The sequence below is a fragment of the Gossypium hirsutum genome, chromosome D10 (genome assembly GCF_007990345.1).
Source record: "Gossypium hirsutum isolate 1008001.06 chromosome D10, Gossypium_hirsutum_v2.1, whole genome shotgun sequence".
Classification (NCBI taxonomy): Eukaryota; Viridiplantae; Streptophyta; class Magnoliopsida; order Malvales; family Malvaceae; genus Gossypium; species Gossypium hirsutum.
In genome coordinates, this window is record NC_053446.1 from 57,856,700 (window position 1) to 57,865,021 (window position 8,322).

Sequence of the window (8,322 nt, forward strand, 5' to 3'; positions counted from 1 at the left end):
ACTTTGAGATGAACCTCAAACTCTTATTTAACATACCTTTAATCATTGGTGACTTGGAAACCAAGTAATCTGTTCCAAGTACACTGTATTTCCTACAAAACACTGAAAATGGTAGCCTTTGGACGCCATTGAAGCTTTCTTCAATCCTACACTTATTTTAACATTCATACTGCTCTTTTAACGTTCCTGTATCCTAAAAGAAACAGTACACTTTTGTATATAAATATCCTTTTTCCCTTAAAATTCTCATTCATCAATCGTCTTCTTTCTCTGAATTTTCTTTGGTGCCGAGCACTGTTGAAAACGATGAAGCTTTCTGGTTTTAATTCCCTTGGATTTGTTTTAATCGTGTTTGTTATGCTAAGTGCATGTTCAACATTCGCAATGACGGAGTTTAATGTTTTGAACTTTGGGGCTAACTTGAATGGTCGAAACGATTCGACCAACAGTTTCCTTAAGGCATGGAATGCAGCCTGTGGCACGGCAGACTCGACCTTCATATATGTGCCGAAAGGGCTGTGTTTGGTGGGTCCATCAGCTTTAAAAGGCCAATGCAAAAGCCCTCAGATCATCATAAGAATCGATGGCACCATTGTGGCTCCTTTGGATTATGGAGTGCTGGGAAAGTCGGATAATTGGTTCTGCTTTGAAGGTGTGAGCGGCGTTTCTATAATTGGTCGAGGTACATTTGATGCTAAAGGACCTTCTCTTTGGGCTTGCAAAGCTCCCAACTCCTTCTGGGGCCACGGTATTTTTTTCTTCCCTTCTCTTTTATATTGTAATTGAGTAAATTTAATATTCGATCATTCAAAATCATTTGTTAAATATTATTGTATTTAAATTTGACTTTCTCGATGAGCTGTTTGAGCTTGAACTCGAAAAGGAAATTTTTAACCCAACACAAGTATAAGTGTTTCATTTGCATTTCTAATTCCGAGCTACATAGTAAACAGTAATCTTTTCTTGTTGTTTTACAGTGAATGTTTTGTAAATTGAGCTACTAATATTCATTTTTGTGTGAAAATAGACGTTGAGCTTTACCAACTCGAACAACATCAGGATTAATGGATTAACATTTTTGAATAGCCAAATGTTTCATATTGTGATCAATGGATGCCAAAATGTGCACCTCCAAGGAGTTAAGATCTTCGCTGCTGGTAATAGTCCCAACACTGATGGCATCCATGTCCAATTATCGAGAAGTATGGAAATTTTAAGCACTTTCATTAAAACGGGAGACGATTGCATCTCAATCGGTCCTGACACTGAAAATTTATGGATTGAACAAGTCACATGTGGTCCTGGTCATGGCATTAGGTATGATAAATTAATTAAATTCCATTGTTACTTTTATTGAAATTGAAGCAAAGTGTTTATTATTAACTTATACATACTAGTTAGATTCTGAAGGCATGATGTTATTATTTATAATTGCTTTGTGTTGCTTTATTTTAACTTTCCAGCATCGGAAGTTTGGCAAAGGATTTAAAAGAGGAAGGAGTTCAAAATGTTACGGTGAAAAACACAATCTTTTCCAACACTCAAAATGGGTTGAGAATCAAATCATGGGCTAGGCCTAGTAGTGGATATGTTCAAGGGGTTCGATTTATAGGTTCTGTGATGACAAATGTTCAAAATCCTATTGTGATCGATCAAAACTATTGTCCTCGCAATGAAAATTGTCCGGGTCAGGTATTGCAAAATTCCAACTACCACTTCTTTCAATCTTTGAATACAACTTTTAAATAATTATCTAGTATGATTCATTTTGTTTGTTTTTTTCTATTTTTTCCTTAATTTTTCTTTTACTCTTTTTTGTTTGAGGATTATAGGTTTCGGGAATAAAGATTAAAGATATTGTGTATGAAGATATAAAAGGAACATCTTCAACACCCATAGCTATAAAATTTGGTTGTAGTTCTAAAAACCCGTGCACTGGAATGATATTATAGAACGTGAATTTGACATATTTGAACAAAACAGCTCAATCATTTTGTAGCAATGTGGTTGGAAAAGTATTTGATTTAGTTCGACCAAACAGTTGTCTGTAAATCATGGATTCTAGATTTCCTTTTTTTTTAACATATATTGACTGTACATTGAAATTGATCAACATTTGAGCTATTTAGCCTTTCGCACCCATAGCCAATTTGGTTACTTGTATTACTTTTTTAAAATCCTTTTCACATATCAATTCAAATTTTATATTTTTAATTCACCTTTTATTGGTTTTATCAGTGTGTCCAAGGGTAGAAATAATGAGTTTGGGATCACCATTATTATTACAAGAAAATGCATCGTTGTTTCAATTTGATTTGTCAAAACTTGGGTTATGATCTTTGCTGATACTTTAGACGTGTGCAAGCCTATTTATGATATCCAAACATTGTTATGGGAACATATCTTGAAGATTTGTTTGAATTGGATCAAGGGAATCAACTTCCTTATTTTGAAGAGATTGGATTGGCTTGGGTATCTTGGTAACATATCCTAAAGATTTGAAGACTTATCTTGGTCATATTGAAGATATTATCTATTGTAATTATCTTGCCATTTTTATGGGAAGATTGATGGTAATTGATATTTATCTTAACAATACTTAAACTTTTATATATTGAAAGATTTGTGTCGGTAAAAGAGTGTGGAGAATCTTAGCACTTATTCTATTATTTAGAACTTGTCTTTTAGAGTGCATTCTGTAAGTAACTAAAAGAGTAACTTGGTTTATAAACTAATTTTTCAGGAAGATAACTTAGATGAGAGTGATCTAGATCTTAAGTGTAAAAGTGAGGTTGTTAATTTGGTGAGTGTTAGACCTTGTAATAATTTGTTGTATGATGTGTTAAAATAGTGGATTATCTCTCTGGGCAAGGCCCCATAAATGTAGGCAAATTAAACTGCATAAACATATTGTGTGTTCATCTTTGTTCTTCACCAGTGCTTGAAATAGTGTTAAGCAGCGCACTGCTCTTAACATTGCTTCTGTTACTAATATCGATTACAAGTTCCAATAATTGGTATTAGAGCCTCCCATTTAACATTGCTAGTGGTTTTTCCTAGTGTTGATAAAGACTTGTAATGGAAGGTTTTTTAGTTTTGTTTTCCTCTGTGTTCAATGGATCAAATTATGCCTATTGGGAGGTACATATAAAAGCCTTTATAAGGTCAACTAACAAAAAGGTTTGGAAGGCTATTTTATTAGGTCGGGAGCTACCTATGTAAGAAATAGATGGAGTTTGAAGCATCAAACTTGAAACCACCTAGACCACAAATGAAGGCAAAACATACAATTTTAACTCAAAGGTTGTATATGACATCTTCAATGGTGTAGATCCTCAAGAACTCAAGTGCATCTCCAAGTGTATTTCTACTCATGAAGCTTGGACTATTCTTGAAACAACCTATGAATGAGCCAAAATTGTAAAGTAATCAAAGTTGCAGATGCTTGCCACTAAATTTAAGACTCTTAGAATGCAAGAGAATGAGACCATTGGTGAATTTTATGCCAAGCTATGTGATCTATCCAATCACGCCTTTACCCTAGGTAATAAATATTCTAACTCAAAGCTGGTGAGGAAAATCCTTAAATCTTTGACTGAACGTTTTATCATCAAAGTAATTAAAATTGAGGAGGTCAAGAATATTGATGCAATGAAGATTAATGAGCTCATTAGATATTTGCAAACATTTGAAATTTATCTTGATGAGTCAAGGAAGAGCAAATTAATAAATGAGAAGAGTATAGTACTACCAATAACAGCACCACCTACCTCACATATGGTTTGACAAGACTAACAAAGCAGTGAGACCATTATTGTCGATGAGAGTTTCTATGCCATGCTTTGTAAAGCTAGCTTCATCTATGTTCTTTTGGAGCAAGCAGATGTGGGGAATATTTGGTTCTGTTTCTCTACAAAAGTTGCCTATTCTTCCCTAGCTTGGAAACAACTTCAATAAGTAAAGAAGCCAACTTGTTTCATCCTCTTGTTATGTTGTTGTGTAATCATAAGCACATTAGGCCTCTTGGATCGAGCTTTGCCACCAATAATTTCCTTTAAATATATTGTTGGAAAAAATACGGTTTGAAAATGGTTTTCTTGCACAATGGAAGATTAAAATTTTGAAAATCGAGTCGATTTGTGATATTTATAACAATAAACCCTTTACTGAAATTGTACTAGTGTTTTCGGCTATACAGATTCTTGTCCTTCTCGACTTTCAACAAACAGTCTTCTCCACTATTTTCGCACCACAAATTGCTTTGAGTGTGAGTTCGAACAAATTTGAATCAAACACATAACTAGAAATAGTTTACTTTACTTTCATTGGAAAAGTAAATTCCCTCTCAATAGAAATCGGTAGAATTGTTATTCTAGAAAATATAATTTATGCTTAGAAAAATAATTTCTCACTATTTTCGAGGAGAATAACAATATCTCAAAGTTGTGTATTTAGCCCTATCGATGCCATCTATTTATAGGGAGAAGAGGTGAAACCCTTATTAAATTGTAGAAGTCTATTTCAATAGAAAAAAACGAATTCCTAGTTTAACTAGGATTAGGTAGGGTGGCAACCCTAGTTAAATAAACTAGAGTTTTTCGTCCCTAGCACTAACATGAGGGGCTTTTGTGTAACACCCCAAACATTCATATTCTTCCATAAAAAATCAAAATACATGCATATCATTAATGGGTAAATTTTTAAACACAAACCCTAGTTCAAAATAATGGTAGAAATAGCTAGATCTTGTTACGAGGATTTTAAAAACGTAAAAATCATTAAAAACGGGGCTAGAACGGACTTACAATCGAGCTTGGAAGCTTGAAAAACCCTAGTCATGGTTTCTTCATGCAAAATTCGGCCATAGCTTGAAGATGGACAAAAATTAGCTTTTAATTTTGTTTTTAATTCATTTTAATAACTAAATGACCAAAATGCCCTTAATGAAAAACTTTAGAAACATGCCTAACCATGTCCATTTTTGTCCAACAACTTAACTAATGGTCTAATTACCATATAAGGACCTCCAATTTAAAATTTCATAACAATTGGACACTTCTAACATGTAGAACTCAACTTTTGCACTTTTTACAATTTAGTCCTTTTTACTAAATTGAGTGCCTAAACGTCGAAATTTTCGAACGAAATTTTCACAATATCATTTCGTGAAATTATAGACCATAAAAATATAATAAAAATAAAATTTTTTCCTCATTGAATTTGTAGTCCGGAAATCACTATTCTGACTAGGCCCAAAATCGGGTTATTACATTTTGGGTCTCTCCTATATTAGGTCCAATTATAAGTACTTCTTGGAATTTTAACCCAGTACTTTATGATTCAATCCAATCCGATATTTGTTTTTCTATTTCCCAAAATATACATCTTAAATTTATTTAAATAAATTAAATTCCTAATTAAATAATTTTCTCAACTAAATTCTAATTCCGTTTTAATCACGACAAATTTATCGTAAAAAAATTATGAGAAAATATATTTAATATTTCTACATTAAACTGATTTACCATGACCAATAAATTTATTTCTATTTTTGAACTTCAATTATTTAATCGCTTAATTAAATAATAATTTGAAAACCCATAAATTCATTTTCCAAGTCATTTCCATTTAAAGAAAACCACATTAATTTCCAAATGTTTCCTATTTGTCTAACTTTACCATTTCTATCAATTTTTATTTATTTGATTTAACATGCAATTCATTTCTAGTTTCAACAAGCTAGCATATGGACCGATTGAACATATATGATTTTGGCTCAAATGATTTATAATTAAGTTTAGGCTTTTTGCCTATTAATTATAAACTCATTTAGTCATGAAGTCATTTTATTATAGTATCATGACTGAGCTCTCCTTAATGACATATCATTACGAAAGCAACTCAATAAGTGTTTATCCAATGACATTGTCATAAGTGTGTTACCCTCATAGGATATCCTTAATCTCTTTGGGATCAACTCATTCTCCTAATATGATCCTATTTTATCTTATGGTAATCATTAAATCTTCGTTTATGAAAAGTCAATTACTATCAAATTGTAACACCCCTAACCCGTATCCTTCCCCAGAATAGGGTTATAGAGCATTACCGGAGTTTACAAATAAATTTTCAGACATTTCATTTCATCAAGCATTCATATTTATAACCAATCAAAATCAAAACATTTATGAGCTAACATTAACCAATTTAACTTATACAAGTCATTATAACTAGAATCAAATCATCCAAAATTACCGATAGAACCAATGGATAATGTGATATATCTCCATCAAGCTTCCAACCCAATCGAGCTTCCGATAATCATTTCAAAACATCTAATAATTATACATATTACTAATAATAATTCAATTCCAATAATAAAACACACACATATATATAATATTCATTACCAAATAGCATTCAATTCAATTAAAATTGTACAAAATATAGTTCATACGAACTTATCAGGCTAAATTGCAGAAATACCAAAATTCAGGGACATTTTGAAAAATTTATATTTTTCTCGAATGTCCACCCAATCTTGATCTAAATTAATATTTCATTCAATTTAGTAATTTAAATAATAAAAAAATTCATTTCATGCAATTTGGTCACTTTTTGACATTTTTACAAATTTACCCTTAAAGTTTCACATTTGTTCAATTTAGTCCCTGAACCTAAAACATGTAAATTGGCCATTTTTAATGAAAACTCATACTATTTGAGTAATCATATATTTTCCTCCTCCTCCTCTCCATTCCACATCCTTAATATATATAACATGCTTATATGTAACATTATCTATAATTTCACATTTATTTATATTCATTCAAAGCTGTCCACTTGAGTCATAGTCACTAAATTATTTATATCTTGAGCTACAGAACTCCAAAATGAGATCCGTTAATTTTATATGAAACTAGACTCACATATATTCTTACAATTAAATTTTCAGAATTTTTAGTTTAGCCAATAAGTACATTTTATTCTCTAAAGTCATCCCTATTATGCTGTCTGACAGTTCCAACCCTTCTTCACTAAAACTTAATTATCTCTTCATACAGAATTCAAATGATGTTAATGTTTGTTTGTATTGAAAATAGACTCATTAAGGATTTAAACATATAAATTTAAGACTCTAATAAATTTTCTCCAATTTTTTATTATTTTTCAAAGTCAGAACAGGGGAACCCAAAATTATTCTGACCTTATCTCACAAAACATCTTATATCTCATAATTTACAACTCTATTTCTTACACCTTTTATTCTATGAGAAACTAGACTCAATAAGATTTAATTTCATATTTTTTTCATCCTATAATTCAATTTATATGATTTTTGGTAGATTTTCAAAGTCAGACTACTGCTGCTGTTTCAAAACTATTTTAGTGTAAAATGTTGATTACTAAGTCTATAACACTCTTATTTTTCTTCTCCACACTATTTCTCAACACTTTCTCTTATTTTCTCTTCACTAACATATCAAGAACATATAACCTTATATAATACAACCCTACATTAACATCAATCCCATACTTTTTCAATAATATGAAACTCAAAAATATATTGAAATCATGATGTTCTTACCTTGCTCAATTAACTTCAATCTTTAACTTGATTTTCTCTCTCCTCTAGCCTCTATTTCTTGAATCTAACTTAATATTCTAGCTCCCCATAGTCTCTTTGTCAATTTTCTCTCTTGGTGGCTATGGAAATTTCTTTGATTTCTAAGTGAAAATGGTGGATTTTTGGTAAAAGGACCAAATTGTAAAGAAAACAAAACTTTCTTTCTTCCCCTCTTCTTCTCACGTTAATGCATGCAAAAATGGTGGGGATGGCTGCTTTTCATCCTTCTCTCCACATATATATATACTAAATAAATTAATAATAATAAAATAATATCATTTAAAAAATCAAATTAAAATATTAATAAACTAATATTTATTTATTAATCTAAAATATCTCCAACATCATCATTATCTTCTAGATTTCTCTCTCTTCTAATTGACCATTTTGCCCTTCATAATCTTTTAAAATTCGATCCTTGAGTCACCACTTAATTTGGTAAAATTGTGATTTAGTCCCTCAAACTTCTTCACCTTTTTCAATTTGGTCCCAATCCATCCATTTTTCTTAGTTTCTAGATTATTCCACCCTTAAAATATTTACACCATTGGTCCTTCGACTTTTTCATATTTACACTTTAACCTCTCAACTTTTGAGTATTTACTCTTGGGTAATAAAACTTTTCTCACTTTTGCGATTTAATCCTTTCTTGAATTAATATGTTATAATATACTTCCCAATATTGCCATAACTCA

The 8,322-nt window shown here is 31.1% G+C and overlaps 1 pseudogene; it reads left to right on the forward strand.

The window, feature by feature from the left end:
• The first annotated feature begins 270 nt into the window (after nucleotides 1-270).
• LOC107916020 (polygalacturonase-like) lies at nucleotides 271-2,371 on the forward strand (annotated as a pseudogene).
• Nucleotides 2,372-8,322: the final 5,951 nt, after the last annotated feature.